The sequence below is a fragment of the Cervus canadensis genome, chromosome 5 (assembly GCF_019320065.1).
Source record: "Cervus canadensis isolate Bull #8, Minnesota chromosome 5, ASM1932006v1, whole genome shotgun sequence".
Lineage (NCBI taxonomy): Eukaryota > Metazoa > Chordata > Mammalia > Artiodactyla > Cervidae > Cervus > Cervus canadensis.
In genome coordinates this window covers 59438100-59448951 of record NC_057390.1, presented here as the reverse complement: position 1 = coordinate 59448951, position 10852 = coordinate 59438100, and the positions used below count along the sequence as shown (strand labels likewise).

Below are 10852 nucleotides of genomic sequence, written 5' to 3'. Positions count from 1 at the left end.
CAGAGCTTAGAAAAGGGGCTGATTGCTTCTCCAGTCTTTGAGAGAAAGCTGCGTGTTCAAGGTATAATCTCCCCTGGGGGACCGAACCCCTCTGATTTTGTTAACAAGTATACTCATATTAGATGCCATTTTTAAATTCTTTTTACACACAGCTCTTTATTAGATGCTATTCTCTTCTCTCCACCCCCATCCCACCCACCCCAGGCTCCCCCGCCCTTCTAGAAAATCAGCCTGCATCTGAACACTGGGAGGAGAGGGAGGCGGTGCACCCCCTTCATCTCAGCCTGCCGGAAAGACCCAGGCGCTCATCTGCAAAGACAGCTGCGGCTGAACGGGATGTGTTTCCATCCTCCAGTGTTTCCTGTCTTTCTAGTGACTTCCTATCTCTCTGTGATTGACAAATCGTTTTAAGATGCTGAAGACTGATGAAAAACAAAACCAAATCCTGCTGTGATCCTTTCACAGCTGGGCCCTTTCTGTTCCATCTCTGAGTGGCAGGCAAGACTTAGTGTAATCAAAAAGCAGAAGTCGGAAGGAACACCGCTCTGAAGAGAGGAAGGCAAGGCCAGGGGCTCTGTCTCAAAGCCCAGAGCTCTGAGCCGCCCTGGCACAAGCGTGAGAAAGCCAGACCCGCAGAGAGGAATGGGCAGAGCCCCCAAACCCAGGTAGGTCTGAGGAACCCCGGGAAGGTTACTTTTCCTGGCCTTCCTTTTCCTCTCGTGTAACTTGCGAGGTTTGGGGGAGAATTCTCTCACACCCTTGCACCTCACTGTTCTCGTTTGTAAACAGAAGGGCTCTGCAATAGGCACTTCTGAGACCCTGTGGTTCTGAGGCTGACATGAGTCAGGAGGGGCCGCGTCTCATGTAGCGGGGCTGTCTAGTAGGGCCCCCAGAGGCGGCTACACTGCTCTTTCCAGACCAGTGGTTCTTAAACTTCAGGTGCATTAGGATCCCCTGGAGGGTTTGCAGAAGCGGGCTGCTGGCCCCACCCCCAGAGTTGCCTTTCAGTAGGACTGGGGTGGGGCCTGAGAATTTACACTTCTAACAAGTTCCCAGGTGCGCCCCTGCCGCTGGTCTGGGGATCGAGAGTTGAGCGTCACATGGAGCAACGCCCAAGGCTTAGGGGAACCGCTGAGAAGAAGGTCACGTGGGTTGAGCAAAGGCCGCCTGGGCAGCAGCCCTCAGGATGCGTGCCTCTCCCTCCCACCTGCAGGGGGCAGCCTGGTTCTGCCTCAGCCTAGAGGAAGCACCGGGTTAAGTTATCTCATGATAAAATAAATACTCTGGCTTCCTGAAAAATTCTAGGTAAATGTAAACCTACCTCTCGGGTCTGAGGAACACCTGTAGACCGAGTGTTCTCAGCCTGGATGGCTGGGGTTTTACTACTGAAAGAGACCAACTCTGCTAATGCTGGACTCCCGGGTAGGAAGCGTGTTCTTTCGCCTGAAGGCTCCCACTGCTGGCGAAGTGCGGGCTTAGCCTCAGGGCCCCGGAAATGTTCAATGGACGAGCAAATTAAGACCCTGAATATTTGTGCAAGAGCTGATGAAAGAGAAGGGCAGAGAGTGACGGAATGAGTTTTACAAATGGTCTGTCTACCGGGGCACTGACCATTGTTTCGGAAAGCAAGAGTATCTTCTGGCGCTAGGTGATTCTCCCCTGTGAAACTAACTGCACAGGCCTTCCCAAAGGCTAGCGTGTTCAGATGGGCAGAGGGCTGCAGGAGCAAAACTAGCCAGCAGGGGTCACCTCCACATTTGCTCCTTGGGTGGGGGGCAGTCTCAGCCTTGCGCAAGGCTTGTTCTTAAAAATTTTAAAGCCCGTTATACTGAGAAGCCTAAAACTTTTATTTAAAACAAAGTGAGAATAAATAAGCAATACAAGACAAAAAACAAACAAACAAAAAAAAACAACAAAGAAAACCTCCAAGCTGCCTTCTAGATGTGCAGCAGAGACAGCCTACAAAGTCCGAATTGCTCCAATAGAGAACAGCTCTCCCACCTAGGAAGCTGCTCGGCTCACAGAATTGCCCAGTATGGAAAAGAAAGGCTTTATGGGGACGTGTGAGGAGCAGCAGAGCCTCTCAGATGAGGAGAAGGTGCTTTGGGAGTCAAGACAGAAGACTAGGCTTCTTGGAAAGAATTCCTCTTTCCCCTCCAGGCTTCCCTGGTAGCTCAGACAGTAAAGAATCCGCCTTCCATCCCTGGGTCAGAAAGATCCACTGGCACAGGCAATGGCTCCCCACTCCAGTATTCTTGCCTGGGAAATCTCTTGGACAGAGGAGCCTGGCAAGCTACTGTCCACGGGGTTGAAAAGAGTCAGAACTGACTGAGCGATATACTTCATCCCTCAGGTTAGGAGGTCAAATTTGGGCAGAGATTCAAGGCAGAGCCTGAGGACGATCTTAACAGTCTGATTATCTACTCTGGTGTACTCAGTTTTCCCCTACCTGTGGATTTCTGTCCAAACTCAAGATATTTAGGTGTGAAAGTAGTACACACCAGGCTCACTATCAGTAAAGATAGAGGCCTTTTGGGGGTCTCTAAGGGTGGTCCTAGGCTTGTACTGCCCCATTCCCACACTCTCACAGTTCCTTTAGTGGCCATAGTGGTCATGCCATGGAGCACAATCAGCATGTAAGACCAGCTGTGGATGTGAGGCAGAGTGACCCAACGTGGTGCAGCTGTAGGTCAACCCACAATTGACCACTGGAACAACACATGACCCTCCTTAGCAACATTATCTGTCCCCTTCACTGGTAATGGGACACATCATTACACGGCACTTTTCACTAAGATGGTTCCTCATGCTTTTCATCTCCTCTTCTCCAAAATTCTCCTCCTCTGTATTGTCAGTCTTCTTTGGTAGTGTCATCATTCATAAAATCACCTAAACAAAAAACTTTCTAGTTAGTTTTTGCTATTTCTCCACCATAGCCAAGAAATTCTGATTATCCTCTCTCCTCCATAGCCACTAGTTAGGACTCATCTGGATGGCTACTGGCCTCTATTCTCCTCCTCAGCACTGATTCTAGATGCTAGATGCTCTAAAAGTCTTATTTGATCACAGAGTTCCCCTGCTTAAAAACCATGCATAGCTCCCCAAGCCTATAGAATATGTGGCTGCATTCCTTTCCAGAACCAGGAACCAGACAGGGTATAGATAAATGAGTGAGTGAATGAAGAGAAACTAACAGATGGGGAAGAGGAATTCGTAAGAGAGTTTTATTGAATTCCTGTCATGAGGGAGACCACCCACTGTAATCCTGTAAGCCCTACTATGCCCTGGAGTTGAATTCCAATGAGTACAAGGGAGTAAACATTGTATTTAAAATTTTTTCCATTATTCATGCCACAGGAGCCAGGCATGCTTCCCATTTCCGTTTCCACACTACTTATAGATTCCAAAAACACTTTGCACTGCTTCTCTGACATCCAGACAAATGAGAAATGAAGTGCTGTATAGACCATCCCCCAGGTCATCTTTCTGTCGTCAGTTGGGTGGGTGCACATTTCTAACCTTCTAGTCCTGCCTGGCCTCTAGCTGGAAAAAATAATGTGGTCTTAGAAGGAGAGAAATATTCCCTCTTTTAACACAGGCCCTTATCATATACCCCGCTTAGAAAATGACCACTTTTTCTGAACACACCCACACAAACACATTGGCTTCTTATAAAAGCTGCTGTTATTGTGTTTTTGTCCTTAATATCTGCATTTTGAGGGTGATCGGCTCTTGCTGCTGCACTTGACAGGAGCTGACAAGTAACCACATGTGGGTGTCACGGATGCGGTGACTGGACTGTCCCAGGGATGAGGCCATGAGAAGCTGGTTTGGTGTTTGTACACCCAGGCAACCGTCATGTTTACTTACTGTCTCTGGTCAGCTTCCAAACCAGCAGCACCGCACCCATTAACACTGGGCTCCACGCTGGTTACTGATGGGTTGGACTGCCAGTTGTGAGGAATTATTACTTTTCACTTGAGCAACTGATGGTTTCATTGGAGGAGAAGCTTTACAAACACACATCAGAGTTTCGCTTGACGAAAATCCTGAATACCCAACCAGGTCATGAAACCCAGAGATGTGTCCTCCTCCCAGGCAGATCATCTGTTCCTCTGCTTTAGAGGCTGATGTATATTGTGCTTATCCACCTGTTTGGATTTGTTGAGATCCAAATTGTGTGTTTGGCATGGATCTAGACCTTAGGAACCCACAGATAAGTAAGGTATGGTTGGCCAAGAGTGATAACTAGGGGAATAGGTAAATGTAAATGCAAGTTCGTAGGACTAGAAAAGCAGGCAGGAATGAAGTGCTGTTGGGGGCACAGAGGAGGTGGATGGACAAGAGGGGGTGGTGTGTGGAATGGTCGATACTTGAGCTGGGTATAAAAGGCAAGGAGGAGCCTTTGACAGGTGGGGATACTCACCACTATACTAATGAGGACGGCAAGGAGGAGCCTTTGAAGAACAGCACATGCTAGTTACTGTGCTTGGTGCTTTACCCGCATGGACTCATATGTGGCGCTCACAACAGCCCAGTGAGAAGGGAACTGTTATTATCCCATTTACAGATGAGGACCCTGGAGAAGGAAATGGCAACCCACTCCAGTATTCATGCCCGGAAAACCCCATGGACCGAGGAGCCTGGGGCGCTACAGTCCATGGGGTCGCAAAGAGTCGGATACGACTGAGCGACTTCAGCTCTGCAGAGGCTGAGCTTATGGAGGGTAAGTCACCTGTCTAAGGTAACATACCTAGTAAGTCAAGAACTTGGGATGTGAGATATTGCCAGCTATGTAGTATTCACTCAGTAAACATTATATACTATTATTTTATTATTATCATCATTAAGCACAGGGCTACTGCCTCTATAAAGTCCATGTCCCTGAGACTGTGTTATCATGGCTCCAGCAGTCTATGAAATAAGATGTCTGATTCTTACCGTGGGTCACTAGAAGCATGAATCCTTTTTGGTGGCATTCTAATGTTCTGAGTTGAAACTTGGAGCCTTGGTAAATTCTGGGGAAGGCAGACTTGGTCTTTGGCTCCCACAGGTCACAGCAGGGCGTCTGTGCCCCTTGTGTGTTCCTCTCCCTTCAGGCTGCTCTTCTATTCTTTCCCCACTTCTGAAAAATCTATTTCTTGATAAAGGATCAGACCATTCAAGTCAAAATCTTAGAACTTGAAACATGGAATCATTTGGTTTAGCTCCTTGATTTTACAGATGCAAAAACCAAGGCCAACTTAACCAAGATTGTTTTTGTTTCAAGAGATGTAACCCAACTTAAATTATCTCAAGTGAAAAGGGGAGATATATTCATTTTCAAGGGAAACTAGCTTCAGGGGTTAAAAACAAATGCCATTGGTTTGTTAGTGCTCTCTTTTTAATCTTAGATCTTTTGTCTTTACTTCAAAATGTGATGTCTTAAATTGTTCTTTGTAGAGTTGGAATTCTTTTTTATGATTAGTAGAGGATATGGCCATGGGAAACCCCAGGCTACATCATTTCATATTAGTGATTTCAGATGAAACAGAGAACTTCTGTCTCCTTGTTTTAGTATATATAAATCCCAGGGAAAGACTCTGATTGGCCCAGTATGGGTCACATGGCTACTTCTTGAACCAATCACTGTGGCTAACTGGATGTGCCATGATCAAAGATGACCTGGGTCTCATGTTATCCCATTGAGGGGTCCAGGAGAGATGGCAGAAATTATGGAGGGTTGCTCTCACCAGAAGGGCAGTGAGGTTATCAGTCTTCTAAGACCTCAGTGATCATCATGTCCGATGATAATGACCTTTACATAATTCCTTCCCTTTAAGTGTGAGTTTGATCTAGTGATTCACTTCTAATGTATAGAATACAGTGAAGGTGATGGAATAGTCCTTCTAACAGTATTTTACCAAAGTCTATGATCCCCTCTTTCCCTTGCTTACTCTGATGAAGCCAACTCCCATATTATAAGCTACCCTATGGAAAGGCTCATGTGGCAAGAAGTTGAGGATCAGCTCTGGCCAATAGACAGCAAGGAACTGAGACTCTCAATCCAATAGCCCACAAGGAGCTGAGTCCTGTCATTAACCACTCACTGAGTGACCTTAGGAGTAGATGCCTCCCCATATGAGCCTTGAGTGAGGGCAGACCTGGCCGACTCCTTGACTATAGCCTGTGAGAGACCCTGAGCTGGATGATCCAGCTAAGCTGTACTTACATTCCTGACCCATAGGAACTGTGATGTCAGCAGTGCACATGGCTTTAAGCTGCTAAATTTTGGAGTAACTTGTTATACAACAAAAGAAAGTTAATACAAGAAGGAAGGACATTGCACAGACAGAAAAAATACACAGTTATCTGCTGCAGAACCTACTAGTACCCAAAATACCACCATTGTTCTGGTTTCCGAATGTCCTGAGCTTTCCTCATCAGACTTCCTGCCAGTTCTGTCTTCCTTGCTGCCTTTAATATCCCCATCTTCTTCATAACTTTTATTTCTTCCCATTCTCCTTGCTTTTAAGAAAACCAGCAGGAAAGCAAAAGAACAAAGAAGAGACATATGTTGAGAAACTAGCAGTAATGAGAGCCTACTATGTGTCAAGCACTTTGCAGCCCACTTTCCATGATTAGTCTCATTGAATCATTTCCCCAAACCCTAGGAGGCTAGTTTTATTAGATCTGTTCCACAGGTAAGAAAACTGAAGCATGGAGAGTTGACAAAACTTCCTCAAGATCACTTATCAGGGAAGTGGCTGTGATGGGACACAAACGAAGCATGTTGGTCCTGCTGCAGCATGCTGCCTGCTGGCATGCAGGTAATTGTTTTCATACAATAATAGGCCCTTTGTTCATGCTGATGGGGGCACGGGGCTGACTCCACCATCAGGCCTTCGTTCAGAGAAGGCTGACCAGTTTGATTGTACAGTTTTGACAGAATTACTCTGTTCTTTTCTTTCTGTGCCAACAGGTAAATTTCTAACCAGAACTACTGCCAGCTAAACAGATCCCTTGGGGAGGGAATCCCTTCATCACTCTCCAAGTCAAATTGCTTCTGTGTTAAAGCAAAGCTGAGCATGCCAGGGAAGATGCAGTGCCTCCTGCTCTCATGGGCACCTGCAATGGCCCACCTCAGTGGGGGCCAGCCAGGAATTTGGGGGCCCAGAGAGGATGTCCTAAGCTTCCTCACTATGAAGAGGAGCCCTTAGTCTCAGCTTCTGCCACACCTAATGGGACGTGTGATGGAGTGGAGTGTTCTATTTGCAGATATAACTCTGATTCCTTCACCTGGATGGCACTGTAAAGTCTTATCAGCTGAACAAGAGAAGCCAAGAACAGAGACTAGAGACAGAGACAAACAATTTTCCTGAAATGCTGTTCTGGGCCATGTGAGTCATAGCTGAACCACCAAGGGAAGCATTTTTAGAACATCACAGAGGGGACAGTCATAGGCCCAAGCCTTTAAAGGACTGCATTTTTTAGAAGGTCAACTGCTTTTTCCCTGGAGGGGGTGTAGAAGTGGATAATTAATAATTGTGATACTCTGAAAGTGACCTGAAAAAGGAAAAAGTTTACACGGAACCAGCCTCTTATCCAAGATATGTCTCTTCCCCGCCCCGGCTTCGCTCTGATCTAGGGAAGAAGTGATGCTTAGCTCAAGTTTCCAGACTCCAGTTCTCACAGTCCTTACCAACCTACAGTTGCATTTCATTATCAATCTGATTTATAGAGCTGAGAATCACATTTTCAGGATACCACTACATGAGCGGAAATGTATCACAAATTCCTTTTCCTCCATTTGTATTTTCAGTATTATGTATTAATTAACAAAATCTTTTCATCAGGACAAACACACAGTGTATTTGTGCATGTGCCAATATCAAGCACATACCTGGTGTGTACCCATAGCTTAATTAGAACAAAACTGGGGGAAGGAGTTAGAAGTATTGGGTCCTAAGGCAGAATTGCCTCCATATTTCTGAACAAGTCACTCATTTCTGGTTTCTGTCCTTTCTCTAAGGAGTTCTCCCAGACTCCTCTTCCGTCCCCACTGCCCTATTTTTTTCTGTCCCTGCTTTGTGGGCTATTCCACCACCTCCAATGAGATTCTCCAAGGCCCTCTGTCTGCTGAGACTGTGACCTGCTGAGGCCACATCTTCTCAGTACTGTAGCTGACCCCAGAACAGATGAGATACCTTTTGCTCAGTTCCTGCAGCTGAGGGTATTCTTGTCAGGCTCACTCTCTAAGAGTTGCTAGTAATGAGAACACTGGTTGAGTGCTTAGTATATGCTGGGCTCATGCTAAGCTCTTTATGTGCTTTGTTTTCATTAATCCCCGCAAGAAGCTTGTCCCTCTTGTCATGCTCCCTTACAAATGCGGACAGTGTGGAGCAGAGAGCTTAAATAACATGCACGGGGTTGCCCATCTTGTAGTGGTGCTGGAAGTTGAATGCAGTCAAAGGGCTCTAAAACTTGTATTCTGCACCATGATGCTAGTGACTGATTCTAGATCTTAGCCCATTTCCTGCAGAGTCCATTGGGTCCTAGTTGTTTGGGTCAGGTACAGCAGTATCATGAGAAAAGACAGGTATTCAATAAATTCTGTTGAAGAATCTTGTGTTGAACGTCCTCTGAGTGTGAAGCACTGCTAATTTGCAAACCTGGGATGTGAGATTTGGTATGGAGATGAAGCACACTAGTTTTTCGTGTAATGATTGGGAAGGAAATCCTTTTGCTGGCGAGAATAGTAGATCTGACCTGAGACAACATTGTGAAGTCCCTGTGTGTCCCACTATCTGGCCCTTCTTGAACCTTTTCTGTTCTTTCTTTGGCTTAGCTGGCTTCTCCTTCTCCTCCGCCCTGTATCTTCTCTCTGTGCTCTGCACCCAGCACTGCACTCAGAAATAGGTCACATGCACCCCAGTGCATCTTTGATGTAAGACTTATCTTCGGATTATCCAGGAGTGCCTACTTCGACATTTATTTAGTTACCTGGCTCCAGACATGCCATGACAGGTCATGGTATCTCCAACCTCACCGAGCTTATATTTTGGTAGGTGTAGGCTCACATGAGTTCTTGTAATAGGATAAAATGAAATGAGAACTCTAAAGGGAACTATATAAAGTGAGGCTGGAACCCAAGCTGATTAATACAAAGCATTGTTCTTTTCTGTGGTGATGAAAATATTATAAAACTGGATTGGAACATTGGTTGCATGGGTATGTGCGAGCTCAGTTGCTTCACTTGTGTCTTACTCCCTGCAACACTGTGGACTGTAGCCTTCCAGGCTCTTCTATCCTTGGGATTCTCCAGGCAAAAATACTGGAGTGGGTTGCCATGCACTTCTCCAGGGGATTTTCCGGACTCAGGGATCAAAACCACGTCTCTTATGTCCCCTGCATTGGCAGATGGATTCTTTACCACTAGTGCCACCTGGGAAGCCCTTGGATGCAAAGGGATTATCTATTCTCAGAGTTCATCAGATTGTGCACTGAAGACCTATACATTTCTTTGTGTGTAAATATTACCTAAATAAAACCTGTTTTTGTTGTTGTTATTGTTGTTGAAGAAATGAGAAAAGAAGTATCAGTAAGCAGGCATAGAGTCATTCCCAAATGCCATTTGGTCAGTCATCTGTCATTCATTCACCAAATATTTCTTGAGAAGCTAATATGTATTAGGACTGTTCTAGAATCCATCAAGGAGATCCAACCAGTCCATCCTAAATGAGATCAGTCCTGGGTGTTCATTGGAAAGACTGATGCTGAAGCTGAAACTCCAATACTCTGGCCACCTCATGCAAAGAGTTGACTCACTGGAAAAGACCCTGATGCTGGGAGGGATTGGGGGCAGGAGAAGAAGGGGACGACAGAGGATGAGATGGCTGGATGGCATCACCGACTCGATGGACATAAGTTTGTGTAAACTCCGGGAGTTGGTGATGGACAGGGAGGCCTGGTGTGCCGTGATTCATGGGGTCACAAAGAGTCGGACACGACTGAGTGACTGAACTGAACTGAACTGAGAATCCATCAGTGAAGAGACAAAACTACCTGTCTTCATGGAGCTTACATTCTAGCAAGATCCTTTAGTGGGCAGAGGAGAGAGAGGTTCCTCCTGGTTTCAGCTGGAGCCGCTGGAATTTCTGTTTTCAAATGCCCCAGTGATCAATGAAAAAGGGGGATTCATGAACAAGACTCACAAAGCAGAAAACAAAAATTCCTTGCAAGCTTCATAGCCTAGAACTTCTCTTTCAGGTGGGGCCCAGAGGAAGAGACTGCAAATCTTCCAGCCCCAACCCGAGTCTCCCTGTGACTTGGGGGAGGGGAACAACCACCACATCACCGCCCCACCAGCCACTCCACAGGCAGAAAAGACAGTGCTTCTGCCAGAGGGTCTGGGCTCCTTCTGGCACATCTGCGAACAGGGCGTGGGCTCTGGCCAAAGCCCCAAACCAGAAGGTGGAAACTCTGAGCACTGGGAGAGGCGAGACGTGTCAATGCTCTTAGAAACCAAACCTGTGTCCTTAGAAACACTGCAGAAGGGCTTGGCAGAGTGACTGGGAGTTGATGGTATTGCAGTGAATCACAGAAACTCCAGGCAAGAAAAGGCCATTTGAGAGGGGAAGCAGGCTGTTTTGAAGTCTCAAAATCTTCATTAAATAAAGGATCCAAAAGGTCTCAATCATACAGCAAAGTATCATAACATCATACATAATGAGGGAAAATGAAGCAACGTCTAGTTATTGTTAATTTAAAATGACCTAAGTGACATATAATAATTTATAAAGATAGCACAACTTATGCAGTAAATCATATTTTGCAGTTAGGCATTTTTTCAGTAGCAACAATAAGATAATTT

At 46.0% G+C, this 10852-nt stretch overlaps 1 long non-coding RNA gene across 1 annotated transcript; it reads left to right on the top strand.

Moving 5' to 3' along the window:
- Positions 1–4595: 4595 nt before the first annotated feature.
- Positions 4596–9709, top strand: LOC122441837. The gene is made up of 3 exons (XR_006269455.1): positions 4596–4726; positions 6684–6809; positions 6962–9709. It is a non-coding gene; the product is annotated as an uncharacterized LOC122441837 (long non-coding RNA).
- Positions 9710–10852: the final 1143 nt, after the last annotated feature.